At 46.8% G+C, this 16,617-nt stretch overlaps 1 protein-coding gene and 1 non-coding gene across 4 annotated transcripts in view; one reads left to right on the top strand and one right to left on the bottom strand.

The window, feature by feature from the left end:
- Positions 1–409: 409 nt before the first annotated feature.
- The window catches only part of RHBDL2 (rhomboid like 2), a 57,661-nt gene continuing 41,453 nt past the window's right edge, over positions 410–16,617 (top strand). The window contains exons 1-2 of one of the 3 annotated variants that reach the window (XM_030942715.1): positions 443–558; positions 10,296–10,371. The gene's annotated coding sequence lies outside the window, so the exon portion shown is untranslated. Of the gene's footprint in view, positions 559–10,295; positions 10,372–12,882; positions 12,917–16,617 lie in introns of those variants that run through there. The other 2 variants (XM_010352690.2, XM_030942716.1) reach the window with 2 other exon arrangements.
- LOC115892507 lies at positions 16,207–16,311 on the bottom strand. The gene has a single exon (XR_004052386.1). It is a non-coding gene; the product is annotated as a U6 spliceosomal RNA (small nuclear RNA).

Genomic DNA, 16,617 nt, shown 5'->3' with positions numbered 1-16,617 from the left:
ATTTCACCAGGGGCCATGGTGTCATCAATTCTTCCGTGGACTAAATCTCTGCTGAGGATCATCAAGTCACTCACCCTGGTGCCCAGTACAGGCCTGGCTTCACACTGAAGCATAACCAAATGCAGAGTGATAGAGACCACCCGGTTAAGGTGTCAGAGAGCTGAGAGTGGAGAGCAGGCGGCCCACGCATGAAGCAGGAGGGCAGGACTTGGAGGACGAATGGAGCTCAGTGCCCTGGACAAAGAGTAGAGGCTGCCACCGGCTCCCTGGCTAAGACCCAAGCAGACGAAGGGGAGGGCTCATTCATCCAGGGCCAGCCCAGAAGCGAGACTGCCAAGCAGGCCGGCCCAGCCCAGCTGGGAGGGGATTTCCTCAGGCTCCCTCTTCCTGGGCTGGGCAGCTTTGGAACCTGTCTGGAGGATTTTTGTTTGGGGAGGGACTGAGGAGCACCTGGCAGAGTGGGAGCTTCAGGGCAGCGGGCAACCCCTTGGCCCAGGAAGCCTGGAACACAAAGACCGACGGGCGCGGCCTGGGACGCCCCTACCTTGGTCTTTCAGGGTAAGATGTGGGAGCTGGGAGGGAGTGGAGGGAGTCCCGTGTCAGGACAAGGGGGCTGCAGCAGGAAGTGGAGGGCCGAGGGGTGCTGTGCAGGAAGGAGGAGGGACATGTGGGGTGCTCCCTTGGTAACCCCTCTTCTGGAGTGACCTCCTGGTGTGGCCACTTTGGATCCTGCTACTTTCATTTTAAAAGCTGGCAGCATGTTGGGCCAAGAGTCAGGGGCTATCTTCCCGAGGGAAATGGCAGGGAAGGGCTGAGGATGGGGACAGGGTCATTTCATTCTTCTTCCCTGCCCTTCGCACTGGCTTTCTCTCCAGCCATCACGTTCTCCCCAGCATCCCCTACCCTCCTAAGTTTTTCTAACTCCAACTAAGCCAGTTCCTAGCCCTTTGCTGACCTGGCCACTGGAGACCACAGCCACGGAGACAGTCTCCACTTCTTCCTGCAAGACGGCTCCTCCAGGGTTGTTTCCTTCTTCCTGGTGTGGGTATCAGAGAGATTTCACTCAGTGTTTCATTTATTCATTAGTGTTCATTTGTTTATTCATCACTGTTAGAGCATACACCTGGATACTCTGGAGGGAGGGCTGCACGGTTTCTGCTCCTCTTGGGAATAAGAAAACTGAAATTTATTCCTCAAACATTTGGTGATTATCTACAAGCTGGTGGGCAGCATGGCAGAGTAGAAAATTATTTTGGAGTCACGGAGAGACTGGCTTTATATCCCATATTTTCTGTTTACCTCCTGAGCCTCTGTTTCCTCAGCTATAATTTTTTTTTTTTAAAGAGACAGGGTCTTGCCACATTGCCCAGCTATGTACAATGGCTGATCATAGCTTACTGCAACTTCAAACTCCTATGCTCAAGCAGTCCTCTTGCCTCAGCTTCCTGAGTTAACTGAGCCACAGGGTCCAGCTCAAAATGATATATATATATTTTTGAGATGGAGTCTCGCTCGTCGCCCAGGCTGAAGTGCAGTGGTGAGATCTCGGCTCACTGCAAGCTCCTCCTCCCAGGTTAATGCCATTCTCCTGCCTCAGCCTCCTGAGTAGCTGGGACTATAGGCGCCCGCCATCACACTCTCTAATTTTTTGTATTTTTAGTAGAGACAGGGTTTCACCGTGTTAGCCAGGATGGTCTCGATCTCCTGACCTCGTGATCCGCTCGCCTCAGCCTCCCAAAGTGCTGGGATTACAGGTGTGAGCCACTGCGCCCAGTCTCAAAATGATATTTTTATGAAGATGACAGGGAACAATGCATGTTGAATACCAAGCCGGGTGGCAGGCTCATTGTGGAGCCTTCCTAAACACCTGTGCGTTTCCCTTCCTCTTTGACCGCCTTCTTGCCATGCCTCTCCCTAACAAGCAACTCCCTCACCTTAGGCTTGTAAAGATATGCTAGACAACCCCTGGCCTTGAAAGCACGTAGGCAGAATGTAAACAGAACTGGCCAGTGACGGGGGAGTGGTGAAGGGAGAGAGAAGGTTGGGTTCCATGGCTCACTCCTGTAATCCCAGCATTTTGGGAGGCCAAGGCGGGAGGATCGCTTGAGTCCAGGAGTTCGAGACCAGCCTGGGCAACAAAATGAGGCCTTGTCTTTAAAAAATAAAATAAGGCCGGGCGCGGTGGCTCAAGCCTGTAATCCCAGCACTTTGGGAGGCCGAGACGGGCGGATCACGAGGTCAGGAGATCGAGACCATCCTGGCTAACATGGTGAAACCCCGTCTCTACTAAAAATACAAAAAACTAGCCGGGCGAGGTGGCGGGCGCCTGTAGTCCCAGCTACTCGGGAGGCTGAGGCAGGAGAATGGCGTGAACCCGGGAGGCGGAGCTTGCAGTGAGCCGAGATCCGGCCACTGCACTCCAGCCTGGGCGACAGAGCGAGACTCCGCCTCAAAAAAAAAAAAAAAAAAAAAAAAAAAAAATAAATAAATAAATAAATAAATAAAAAATAAAATAAAAAGGAAGGGAGAGCCACATAGGCATGGGAGTAGGGAAGATGTCAGGTGCTGGTTTGTGGTAAAAATACTGGACCAGGACTGAGTCCAGACATGCTGTGTTTCTGAATTTGCACACTCAACACTGAGCAAGTGATGGGAACCACCAATTCCTAAACTATGGATGCAGGCTAAGGGCTTTAAATGCATTCTCTTATTTAATCATAATCCTCTTATGATATTATTATTAACCCCATTTCATAGATGGGGCAATGAAGATACAAACAGGTTAAGGGATTTCCCTAAGGTCACATGGCTAATAAGAAATGGATCCAGAATTCAAGTCTAGGTCCGACTCTAAACTCCATGCTTTTTGCTCTGGTGCTTGCTGTCTTTCAAGTTTCTCTGTATTAGAAAGACCAGGCTGGGGGCAGTGGCTCATGCCTTGTAGTCCGAACATTTCGGGAGGCTGAGGTAGGAGGATTGCTTGAAGCCAGGAGTTCAAAGCCAGCCTGGGCAACAAGTGAGACCCTATCTCAAAAAAAGAAGGCCCGGCACGGTGGCTCACGCCTGTAATCCCAGCACTTTAGGAGACCAAGGTAGGAGAATTGCTTGAGTCCAGGAGTTTGAGAGTGGCCTGGGCAACACAGTGAGACCTCTTCTCTACAAAAAATAAAACAAAATTAGCCTGGCGTGGTGGTGTGCACCTGTAGTCTCAGCTACTTGGTTTTTTTTTGAGACAGAGTCTCATTCTGTGGCACAGGCTGGAGTGCAGTGGCGGCATCCGCAACTCAGTTGATTCTCGCACCTCAGCCTCCTGAATAGCTGGGACTATAGGTGCACACCATCGTGCCCGGCTAACTTTTGTTGTATTTTTGGTAAAGACAAGGTTTCATCATGTTGCCCACGATGGTGTCAAACTCCTGGACTCAAGGGATCCACCTGCCTTGGCCTCTCAAAGTGTGGGGATTACAGGCATGAGCCACCATGCTCGGCCCGTCTCAGCTACTTTGTAGGCTGAGATGGGAGGATCACTTGAGCCTGAGACATCAAGGCTGCCGTGAGCTGAGATCAGGCCACTGCACTCCAGCCCGGTGACAGAGCAAGACTATCTCTCAAGGAAAAGAAAAAAAGAAAGACCAAAAGAGCATCCGCATTCCACAACTACCTCCCTAGACACTGGTCATTGACTTCCTGTAGATCTCCTGCTCTGGGCTGCTGCATCCAGACTCCTTCCCTGATTCGTTAACTCATTCACTCATTCCCACACCATTCACTAAATCAAGTGCTCTGTTTATCCCCTGAGACTGCAAGGTTTCAAGAGGACAGAGATCATGGGCATGATCCTGTTCATTCAGTTTTATAATACTGTTTGTTCAGCACCTCATTCATTTCTGATACAAAAATTTTCAATGAATTCTTTGTGAGTAAATAAATTTGACAAATGTTTACTGATGCATTCCATGGGCTAGGTGATAGGGAGTCAAAGATAAGTAACGTGGAAGTCCTGTCCTCAGAATGCTCACAGCCTTGTAGAGGAGACAGTTATTATACAAAGAAGACAATGATGCTCTAGACACAAGCAGAGGTTGCTGACGGAACTAAGAAGAGCATTTAGTTCTACCATGCATCCGCAGTGCCTAACACAATGCTAAGCACATGTTAGATGCTCAAAAAGGCTTTGCAGAGGAGTTGTAAAGGACAGAGTCTTTTAGTTTTGTTTTTTTAATTAAAAATTTTTCTTTTCTTTTCTTTAACTTAATCCCAAATGTGATAGTAAGGAACAGAGTCTTAAAGGGGGTGTTAATACTTCCCTGAGACAACAAATGGGGCTGGGGGGGAAGATGTTCTAGCAGAGGGAGGAGCTCATCAAAAGACCTCGTGGAGAGTGGGAGCTGGAACTGCTAGGGGCTCAGTGTGGCCGGGGCATAGGGTGTATTTGGGGAAATGGAAAGAAATGAAAGTGGAAAAATAGGAAGCGTTCAGGTCATGAGGCCTTTCTGTGCCTCCTTAAGGAATCTAGGCTTTAAACCAAGGACATTGGACACCCATTGAAAAGATTTTGGCTGGGTGTGGTGGCTCATGCCTCTAGTCCCAGCACTTTGGGAGACTGAGGCAGGTGGATCACAAGGTCAGGAGTTCGAGACCAGCCTGGCCAATGTGGTGAAACCCAGTCTCTACTAAACAACAACAACAAAAAAAAAACAAACAAAAATTAGCTGGGTGTGGTGATGTGTGACTGTAGTCTCAGTCACTCGGGAGGTTGAGGGAGGAGAATCTCTTGAACGCAGGAGGCAGAGGTTACAGTGAGCCAAGATCGCGCCACCGTACTCCAGCCTAGGCAACAGAGAGAGACACTGTCTCAAAAAAAAAAAAAAAAAAAAAGATTTAACAATGAGAGTGACACCACCTGATTTACATTTCAGAAGTGAGGCTGATGTGTGGGGGCCGAGGATATGATGACGCCAAGGTTTTCAGGCCTGATGGGTCCCCACCTATCTTTGGAAATTAATCTCCCTTTTTAAGACTTCATCATGGTTTGTTCATGAAGGGTCTCTTGAGTTGGCCTGTTCCTGATGACTGGTACTTTGCCCTCAGCTCTATACTGGGTCACAGTGAATCTGTTCCTTCTAATAAAAGTCTTGAAATTTATGAATACTTTACTTTTGTATAATCTGGAATAAGTTCAAGGATATTACTTGCAGTACCTTGTGCTGTCCTACGTCAGAGAGCTACAGATGGAGTTGTAGAAGGGTTTCCAGGAATTGTATCTCGCTCCGAATGTGTCCAGGGAGGGTGTGTCAAACTAGCCAGTGGTCCTGGAATTGGGGATGCAGGGGGCACGGATAACATTAAAGGAATCCATTTCCAGATTCTCAACTTCTGCAGGGACTCTTGCCTAAAAGTCATCTGCTTGTCTGGATTCTTTTAAGTTCTCCTTTTCACCTCTGTTTTCATTGTTTCTCTTCTTTGGCTTTATAAGAAAGTTACACCTCTGTCCATCCCAAATTCATTGAACAAGGTCCATTGTTCAAAAGGACAGTTAGAGAATGCTCTGTTCCTGAGAGATAGCAAGTAAAGAGAGATCAGACAGGAGAAACTAAAGGGTGCTGTGCTTCTACTACAGACTCGTAGTATTTGTTTTATTTAAGAATATTCGGCCAGGCGCAGTGGCTCTTGCCTGTAATCCCAGCACTTTGGGAGGCCAAGGCGGGCTGATCACCTGAGGTCAGGAGTTCGAGACCAGCCTGACCAACATGGACAAACCCTGTCTCTACTAAAAATACAAAACTAGCTGGGTCTGGTGGTGGGCGCCTGTAATCCCAGCTACTCAGGAGGCTGAGGCAGGAGGATTGCTTGAACCCAGGAGGTGGGGGTTGCAGTGAGCCAAGATCACGCCATTGCACTCCAGCCTGGGTGACAAGAGCAAAACTTCGTCTCAAAGAAAAAAAAAAAAAAAAAAGAGAAAAGAATCCTTGTTGGCCGGGTGCGGTGGCTCACGCCTATTATTCCAGCACTTTGGGAGGCCGAGTTGGGTGGATGACTTGAGGTCAGGAGTTCGAGACCAGCCTGGCCAACATGGTGAAACCTCGTCTCTACTGAAAATACAAAAATTGCCAGGTGCAGTGGCTCATGCTTGTAATCCCAGCACTTTGGGAGGCCAAGGTGGGTGGATCACGAGTCAGGAGCTCAAGACCAGCCTGGTCAACATGGTGAAACCCCATCTCTACTAAAAATATAAAAATTAGCTGGGTGTGGTGGTGGGTGCCTGTAATCCTAGCTATTTGGGAGGCTGAGGCAGGAGAATCGCTTGAACTCAGGAGGCGGAGGTGGCAGTGAGCTGAGATCGCGCCATTGCACTCTAGCCTGGGCAACAGAGCAAGACTGTGTCAAAAAAGAAAAGAAAAGAAAAGGAAAGAAAAGAAAAGAAAAGAAAAGAAAAGAAAAGAAAATCAATTACTTTGGCATCTTTGTTGAAATCAATTGATTTATTAATCAATTTCGGCAATCTCTGTTCTGTCCTATTGATATATACATCTATTCTTAGGCCAATACCATTGTTACTTTATAGTAAGTCTTGCCACCGGGTAGCATAAGTCTTTCAACTTGGTTCTTCTTTTTCAAAATTGTTTTTACTATTGAAGGTCTTTTGTATTTCCAAATACATTTTAGTATTGGCATGTCAATTTCTGCAAAGAGCCTGCTGATATTTTTATGAAAAGTGCATTGTATCAGCCTGGGCGACAAGAGCAAAACTCCGTCTCAAAAAAAAAAAAAAAAACCAAAAACCCAAAAAAACAAAAATTAGCTGGGCGTCGTGGAGGGTGCCTGTAATCCCAGCTACTCGGGAGGCTGAGGGAGGAGAATCTCTTGAACCTAGGAGGCGGACGTTGCAGTGAGCCGAGATCACGCCATTGCACTCCAGCCTGGGTGACGAGAGGAAAACTCCGTCTCAAAAAAAAAAAAAAAAAACCAATTAAACAAAAAAACAAAAATTAGCTGGCCGTGGTGGCAGGCGCCTATAATCCCAGCTACTCAGGAGGCTGAGGCAGGAGAATCGCTTGACCCCAGGAGATGGAGTTTGGAGTGAGCCAAGGTCATGCTGCTGCACTCCAGCCTGGGCAACAGAGTGAGACTCCATCTCAAAAAAACCCCAAAAAACCAACAAACTGAAAGAAATTCTTGTTTATTCAACCTGAAGAAGCTGATTAAGTAAAGCCAGAAAATAAAAAATAAAAATAAATAGGCCGGGCGCGGTGGCTCAAGCCTGTAATCCCAGCACTTTGGGAGGCCGAGACGGGCGGATCACGAGGTCAGGAGATCAAGACCATCCTGGCTAACATGGTGAAACCCCGTCTCTACTAAAAATACAAAAAACTAGCCGGGCGACCTGGCGGGCGCCTGTAGTCCCAGCTACTCGGGAGGCTGAGGCAGGAGAATGGCGTGAACCCGGGAGGCGGAGCTTGCAGTGAGCTGAGATCTGGAACTCCAGCCTGGGCGACAGAGCGAGACTCCGTCTCAAAAAAATAAAAATAAAAATAAAAAAATAAATAAATAAATAAAATACTTGTTTAGACTGGGCACAGTGGCTCATTCCTGCAGTCCCAGCACTTAGGAAGATCGAAGTGAGAGGATCACTTGAGCCCAGGAGTTTGAATCCAGCCTGGGTAATGTGACGAGACCTCGTCTCTATAAGATGTGCTGGGCATGGTGGCATGTGCCTGTGGTCCTAGCTATTTGGGAGGCTGAGGTGGGAGGATGTCTTGAGCTCAAGAGGTCGAAGCTTCAGTGAGCAGGGTTTATATCACTGCACTTCAGCCTGGGCGACAAAGTAAGATCCTGTCTCAAAACAAAACCAAACAAAACACAACCCAAATAGGGCCAGGTGTGGTGGCTCATACTTGTAACCTCAACTACTTCGGGAGACCGTGGCAGGCAGATTGCTTGAGCTCAGGAGTTCGAGACCAGCATGGGCAACATGGCTAAACCCTATCTCTACCAAAAAATACAGAAGTTAGCCAGGTGTGGTGGTGCACACCTGTAGTCTCAGCTACTTGGGAGGCTAAAGTGGGAGGATCGCTTGAACCCGGGAGGCAGAGGTTATAGTGAGCTGAGATCATGCCACTGTGCTCCAGCCTGGGTAACAGAGTGAGACCTCTGTCTCAAAACAAAACAAAATGAAAAATTTGCTCAATGCTAATTATGTGCCAGACACTGTTCTAAGGGTTTTACAGATAATAAACTAATTCAATACTCATAATGAATCTATAAAGTAGACATTTACCACCCTCCTCTTACAGATAATGCTCCCAAGGCACAAAGAGGTTTAATAAGTTGCCCAAGGTCACAGAAGTGTTAAGTGGTGAAATCAGAATTTGAATTCCAGACACCTTTGAATTCCTCTAGAATTTGTGCTTTTAGTCATTATGCTATATTAAACTTAAGTGCTTTAGCTCTTTATTTATGTATTATAAAATTAGAATTGAGACATGAGCCAGTTGTCATGGGGATGCAAATTAATGCATTTATGGAACCTTTTAAAAATAAAGGTAGATTTTCTTATGGACAGAAAATCTGTTTGATTTGGCTAATTGGTTTGACAGTGAGGACAGACTTTGCCAACTGGATTATGTGGTAGACATTTTCCATAAACTGAACAAGTAAAATCTGTAGCTCTAAGGTTTGGATGAAAATATATTTAAAACATGTCTCTAACAAAGAGTATGACAAAAGATTTGATCTTGGAGCTGATTTTAACTTGTAAAAAATAATTGTAGTTATTAACCTTTAAAATGTATGAGAGAGAACAGAGTTTCTTAAATTTTTTTTTTTTTTTTTTTTTGAGACTGAGCCTAGCTCTGTCACCCAAGCTGGAGTGCAGTGGCGTGATCTCAGCTCACTGCAACCTCCGCCTCCCGGGTTCAAGCGATTCTCCTGCCTCAGCCTCCTGAGTAGCTGGGATTACAGGTGCCCACCACCACGCATTTTTTTGTATTTTTAGCGAGACGGGGTTTCACTATGTTGGCCAGGCTGGTCTTGAACTCCTGACCTCATGATCTTCCGGCCTAGTCCTCCCAAAGTACTGGGATTACAAGTGTGAACCACTGCGCCTGGCCATTTTATTTTTATTTATTTATTTATTTTTGAGACAGTCTTGCTCTGTCATCCAGGCTAGAGTGCAGTGGCACAATCTCTACTCACTGCAACCTCTGCCTCCTAAGTTCAAGTGATTCTCTTGCCTCAGCCTCCTGAGTAGCTGGGATTACAGGCACCCTGCATAATGCTTGGCTAATTTTTTGCATTTTTCATAGAGATGGGGTTTTGCCATACTGGCATGCTGGTCTCGAACTCCTCAAGTGATCCACCAGCCTCGGTTTCCCAAAGTGCTGGGATTATATGCGTGAGCCACCACACCTGACATTCTTAAAAATTTTATGGGGATTTATGAACAAAAAATTGTGAAGACTTGTGGGCCCAGCTCGGTGGCTCGCTCCTGTAATCCCAGCAATGTGGGAGGCCAAAGGGGGTGGATCATTTGAGGTCAGGATTTTGAGACCAGACCGGCCTACAAATGAAAACCTGTCTCTACTAAAAATACAAAAATCAGCCAGGCATAGTGATGGGCACTTGTAATCTCAGCTACTTGGGAGGCTAAGGCAGGAGAATCGCTTGAACCCAGAAGGCGGAGGTTGCAGTGAGCCGAGATCGCACCACTGCACTCCAGCCTGGGCAACAGAGCAAGACTCCATCTCTTAAAAAAAAAAAAAAAACATTGTGAAGACCTGTGGTGTATGACACCGATAAACATTGCCGGCCATGTGTTTGCTGGTGGGGATGAGGTTTCTGGTTAGGTGAGGGGAAGTGGTTTATCCATAGGTAAGCAGGGGCAGAATTAGAGCAAGGACCAGGATATTCTGACTCCTGCAATGTCAGAGCTCTTTCCATGATACTTCCCTTTTCCTTCCTTCTCCATTCGTGTGATTGTTAATTCAGCAAACACTTGCTGAGAAATATTTTCTGCTTTTGTGGAGCTCATATTCTAGCAGAAAGAGACAGACAATAAATAAACTAACTATTTTTAGATAATGGTAAGTGCTGGGAGCATAGAAGTGGGGAAATGTAGTAGAGTATACAGGGGTGCGGGAAGGCATGGGCAGGGGAGACTTCCTAGGGACATGCTACGGGTTATGAAGGACCAAGACCAACCTTGTGTGTGCGTGTTGTAGCGGATGGGGAGGGCTAGGTAGAAGAAATAGCAAGTACAAAGACCTTGAGGCAGGAGAGGGTTTGGTGTGTTCCAGGAACAGCAAGACGCCGCTGTGGCTGCAGCACTGAGTCGTCGGGAGAAAGAAGTAGAAAGGGAATTCCACAAAGAAGGTAGGAGCTGGGTCATACAGGATCTTATCATTTGATGTCAGGATCCTATATTTATCCCAAAGACAATGGGAAACCACTGAAGGATTTTTAAGCTGAGAGTTGATACACTTTGATTTACGGTTTTGTTTTGTTTCATGTTGGAGGGAGGCAGGAGTGGAAACAGAGTGAAGACTCATTTGAGAGGGCATTTTCGGGTCAGATATCAGTAATCTACTCAATGGAAGAATACAAAGATGAACAATGTGAATGGAAAGAAAGGCAGAATGGTATGAGATGTCATTCTGTCTTCTGGTTCTGATGAGGCATGCTGGTAGCTATTACTGTGTAACAGATCACCCCAAAATTGAGTGACTGAAAACAAGAATGGGTGTGGTGGCTCACGCCTGTAATTCCAGCACTTTGGGAGGCCAAGGGGGGGTGGATCGCTTGAGCTCAGGAGTTCAAGACCAGCTTGGGCAACATGGCGAAACCCCGTCTCTACAAAAAATACAAAAATTAGTCAGGCATGGTGGTGCTCACCTGTAGTCCCACCTACTCAGGAGGCTGAGACCCAAGAGTCCCTTGAACCGGGGAAGTGGAGCTTACAGTGAGCTGTGTTCCTGCTACTGCACTCCATCCTGGGTGACAGAGTCAGACCTCGTCTCAAAACAAACAAATCACAGAAAAACCAAGACTCATTTTATTTTGTCATAGTTCTGTAAGTCAGGGGTTTGGGTAGGGTTCAGCTGAGCAGTTCTTCTCCATGTAGTCATAGCTAGGGTCATTCCTAGCTGTATTCAACTGGTGGATGAGCTGGGCTGGTAGGTCAAGGAGGTTCCATTCATAGGTCTGGCACCTTGGTGCTTTTCTTTATTTTCACATGACTTTTTCTTTTTTTTAAATCAGGCAACCTCCTGAGCCGGAGCAGGCTCAGAGAGACTCCTACCTTCGTGCTCTTCTACATGGCCTCTCTCTCCATGTGGGCACCTTGGGCTTCCTCATAGTATGGTGGCCTCCAGATAGTCAACCTTCTTACATGGTGTTAGGCTTCAAAGCGGAAGCATTCCCAAAGGAGCAAAAGTGGAGACTGCATAGCCGTTAAGGCCTGGCGCTGCAAAGTACCCAGCACAGCTTCTGCCACGTAGTATTGGTCAAAACCAGTCACAGGGCTGGCCCAGACTTAAGGAGAGGAGAAACAAACCCAAACCGTATCTCTTGGTGAGAGGAATGGAAAATTATATGCTCCATCTTTAGTCTACCGTACTTGGCTTCTGGGAACTGAATAGTCCTAACCATGCTGATGGCGCTGACCTACTTTTAAATCTAAACCACAGTATACTATGTTGGAACAATTTATAGGTCTTTATTCCCCACTGAGTAGAGAGGGCCTGGAGAACAGGAGGTGGTTTCTTTTTCTTTCCTTTTTTTTTTTTTTTTTCCCATGTGTTTTCAGAACGTAACACATACAAGGCATTCAGGAAATGCTACTATTGGATGCACACATCACATAAGCATTCACTGGTTGTCGAAACATGGTGTATATAAGAATCCCTGGGAGCTGTTAAAAATGCATGCAGATTTCTGAACAAGACCTGAGCCCAGGCCCTCTGAATCCAAATCTCTAGGGCAGAAGTTTTCAGTCTTGGCTGCACATGAAAAGATACGAGTGCCAGGCCTTCACCCCAGAGACCCAGTTTCTGTCGATCTGGGGTGAGCTCAAACACATTTAAGTCTCCTCAGATGATTCTGATGTGAGGCCAGGGTGAAGGACCAGTGCTCTAGGATTAGAACCAGCCATCTGTGCTAACCTCCCCAGATGATTCTGATGCAGGTGGTCCATGACAGGGTGACCAACACCCTTGGCTTGCTCCGATTTTAGCACTAAACGTCTCACTAGAAACTCCTAGTCCTGTGCAAGCCAGATGGTTGGTCATTATCAATGGACCACTATTGAAAAAAAATTCTAGATGAGGCAGTGAAAGCCTTTTGTGAAAAATGCCCACAAATATCTATTGAAAGCTATGATTTTGTCTCCTTACTTAAGGGCCTGAGCCAACTGTCCTTGAATTAAGGGGTAAGTGCCTCACGGTCACTGTTTTCCTTCAGCCTTGTGCTCTGGTGTGCTAGGTCTGTTAACTCATGCAAATAATGTGTCTGTGTTTGAGAATTCTTTCAGACTATATCCCTTAGTGCACACACCACAGCTTTGAAAGCCCAGTCACAACCAACAAAGATGATGTGTTTAGGATAATACGAGATACAGGATGAAATTCCTATGTCTTGTACACCAGTGTGTATTATTATTACCATCACAAATACTATAACAGGGTACACAAATACATGTAATATGTTACATAGATGTGGGGCGGCCCAGACTCTGGTCTGAGATTCCTGGGTTTGTGCTCCAGCTTTGCTGTCACTAGCTATGTAATCATGGATGCCTCTTTTTTGCCCTAGTTGCTCACCTACAAAATGGGAATAATAAAGATGTCTTCTTGACGGAGCAGATGGGAGGATCCAGAAAATAATATAAACGAAAGTGGTTCTGTAGAGTGAGAAGGCTGAGGTATTATGATGGTCTTTGAATGGGAGGGACTTGAAGAAATTATTCTGGTGAGAGGCGCTGCACATGACTGGGGTTTTCTCTGGTCCCCCTACCCTGAACCATAGCCCACCTGTGAAGTTTCAAGGAAGAAGCTTTTGACACAGAGTGGACCGTGGAGAGAGCTCAGGAAGCAGAGTTGTCTACCTTAGTTGCCCTTACTGCTGAGGTCAAGTGTGCTTTGCTTCAGGAAAAAGCCAAGCTTTTGGAAATGGGGGTTTGTGAAGGCATTTTTTGTTTTTAAATCTTTTGCCTATTTATTCCAAGTGTATCCTCAGAAATGTAGCCAAAAGAAAACAACCACAACCACAAACCTGTAATATTGAAAAGCCAGTTCTAAATTCTGTAGCTAAAAAAGCATCCTTTCAGGCTGTAACCGCAGAGAGATTGCTGCAGGCCTCTGGCATAATGACGGTTTGCAGTGTGATGAAGGAGGCTGCTAAGCTCTGTGGCCCAGAAGCCCAGTCCTGGCCTCTCCAATTACCCAGGCGCCTAGCAACACTACCAAAAGTCTCCATGCCAGGCCCAGCTGGGCAGCAATTGGCTACACCCAGCACAGCCCACTGCCCAGCCTCCTGAGCTTCCCAGCCACATCAAGGCTGGTCTCAGCCCCGGTAGGGGCCCGCCTGGTACCAACGAATGGGTGGGGCCAGCTGTTTAGAAAAAACAATTCAGATATTTAAAACCTCCCTGTTTGAATGCAGCTAGGCAAGCGGCACAAGCTCACAACTAAAAGTGTCTGCCATGGAAAAGGAGTTGTTGTAAGGGTGTTGGCCTTGCCAGGGCCCTTCTGGGTGAGGTGAAGAAGGGAAGGTGAGCCTGATTTAGTCTTCCAGCTTCTCAAAAAGGCAAATCCTTTTTCCGTCTTGGACACTTGTGTCCACCTCGAGTCCTCGTGGTAGCAGTGGGGATGGTGGGAATTCCCAGCCTCATCTTCCCCCAGGGGTCATGACCTGCCACGTCCTCTACAGCTTCCGTTCGGGAATTCCCAGGGACTAGTCTGGGACTGTCTAGGCAGCTGGAGGAAAAAGAGGGAGATAAGAGTACAGGAAAGGATGGGATGACAATAACCAAAAAGAAGACTCACACTTCTTTTGTTTAATTTTTTTTTTTTTAATTTTTATGTATTTAGTTTTTGGAGACAGGGTTTTGCTCTGTCACCCAGGCTAGAGTGCAAGTGGCACCCTTGTAGCTCACTGCAATCTTGAACTCCCTGTTTCAAGCGATCCTCCCGCCTCAGCCTCCCGAGTACCTGGAAGTGCAGCTGTGCACACCACTGCACCTGGCAAACTTTAATTTTTAAATTTCTTTTTGTAGGGAAAGGCTTTCACTGTGTTGCCAGGCTGGTCTCAAACTCCTGGTCTCAAGCAATCCTCCCCCCTCTGTCTCTCAAAGTGCTTGGATTACAGGCATGAGCCACCATGCCTGGCCCATTCTTTCTTATTTAAAAAAAATTTTTTTTTATGTGGCCAGGGCGGTGGCTCATGCCTATAATCCCAGCACGTTGGGAGGCTGAGGTGGGCGGATCACCTGAGGTTGGGAGTTCGAGATCAGCCTGACCAACATGGAGAAACCTCATCTCTACTTAAATGCAAAATTAGCTAGGTGTGGTGGCACGTGCCTGTAATCTCAGCTACTCGGGAGGGTGAGGCAGGAGAATCTCTTGAACTTGGGAGGCGGAGGTTGTAGTGAGCCGAGATTATGCCATCACACTCCAGTCTGGGCAACAAGAGCAAAACTCTGTCTCAAAAAAAAAAAAAAAAAAGGACCATGTGCGGTGACTCATGCCTGTAATTCCAGTACTTTGGAAGGCCGAGGCGGGCGGATCACAAGGTCAGGAGATTGAGACCATCTTGGCTAACACGGTGAAACCCTGTCTCTACTAAAAATACAAAAAAATTAGCTGGGCGTGGTGGCGGGCACCTGTAGTCCCAGCTACTTGGGAGGCTGAGGCAGGAGAATGGCGTGAACCTGGGAGGCAGAGCTTGTGGTGAGCTGAGATCGCGCCACTGCACTCCAGCCTGGGTGACAGAGCGAGACTCCGTCTCAAAAACAAACAAACGAAAAAACAATTTTAGGTTTTGAAATCTTAAATTTATTTATTTATTTTTGAGACAGGATCTTGCTCTGTTGCCAAGGCTGGAGTAAATTTTTATTTTTAACTCGAACCCCATGACAGATGAAGAAGTACCTTTCTATAACACTTGCTGTGTAGAAATCACGGGGGCTGTGGAACATGTGGGGGCTTTGGAGTCAGGCGCCCGGACTCTTCTCCCAGCCCTCCCCTCATTAGCTGTGAGACCTTGAGCAAATTACTTTGGGAACCTGGGTTTCTTTATTCTTCAAATGGGAATGTTATTACCCTGCCTTACAAAGTGGTAAAAATTAATGAAAAGAATGCTCATAAAGTGTTTAGCCTGGAAGCTGGCACATAGTAAGTGTTTATTATTCTAGCAGCTCTTTATTGTCTTACTTGATTCTTAACCACAATTTTCTAAGATACTCAGGGCAGAGGTGAGCTCTGTTTTACAGTTGAGGATACTGAGGCCCAGTGAAAAACTAAATGTGGATGCTGGGAATAGAATTCAGGTCTTTACAGTGTCAAACACAAGGCAGGCTATTCCTCAAAGGCAGATGGTAAGCCCTTTCTTTGGTAGCCATTGTGACACGGCGGCTTCACAGCGATGGTGCCCAGTGATGGTAGAATGATAATGGAAGGGGTGCAGCCGTGCAGAGGAAAAGGTTGATAGGAGGCTCTTTTCTTTCTTTCTTCTTTTTTTTTTTGAGATAGAGTCTCGCTCTGTCGCCCAGGCTGGAGTGCAGTGGTGCGATCTCGGCTCACTGCAACTTCCACCTCCCGGATTCACGCCATTCTCCTGCCTCAGCCTCCCGAGTAGCTGGGACTACAGGTGCCCCCCCTCCCACCACTCTCAGCTAATTTTTTGCATTTTTTGTAGAGACAGGGTTTCACCATGTTGGTGAGGCTGGTCTCGATCTCCTGACCTCATGATCCACCTGCCTCGGCCTCCCAAAGTGCTCGGATTACAGGCGTGAGCCACCGCGCCTGGCCAGGTAGAAGGCTCTTTTCAACATAAAGTCACACAAAGACTTAGTCAGTGTGTGGTTGAAATTCCTCCTTCACCCTTTTCCCTCCCCTCTTTCTCTCCCTCCTCTCTTTCTCTCCTTCTCTCTTTCCCTCCCTTTCTTCCAGAAGCATTCCTTTTTAAAAAACTGTTTTTTAAATAACTCTGCTGTTTTGTATGGAATGCTTCATGAATTTCTGTGTCATCCTTGTGCAGGGCCATGCTCATCTTCTCTGTATCGGTCCAGTGTTGCTGAAGCGAGCACCACAAGCATTCTTTTATTGATTGATTGATTGAGATAAGGTCTTGCTCTATCACTCAGGACGGAGTGTAGTGCCATGATCTTGGCTCACTGCAACCTCCACCTCCCGGGTTCAAGCGATTCTCCTGCCTCAGCCTCCCTAGTAGCCGGGACTACAGTCACGCATCACCATGCCTGGCTAAATTTTTTTTTTTTTTTTTTTTGTATTTTAGTAGAGATGGGGTTTCACCCTGTTGGCCAGGCTGATCTTGAACTCCTGACCTCAGGTGATCCACCCACCTTGGCCTCCCAAAGTGCTGGGATTACAGGCGTGAGCCCTG

This window comes from Rhinopithecus roxellana, chromosome 12 (assembly GCF_007565055.1).
Source record: "Rhinopithecus roxellana isolate Shanxi Qingling chromosome 12, ASM756505v1, whole genome shotgun sequence".
Taxonomy (NCBI): domain Eukaryota; kingdom Metazoa; phylum Chordata; class Mammalia; order Primates; family Cercopithecidae; genus Rhinopithecus; species Rhinopithecus roxellana.
This window is presented reverse-complemented; position numbering and strand designations above follow the sequence as displayed.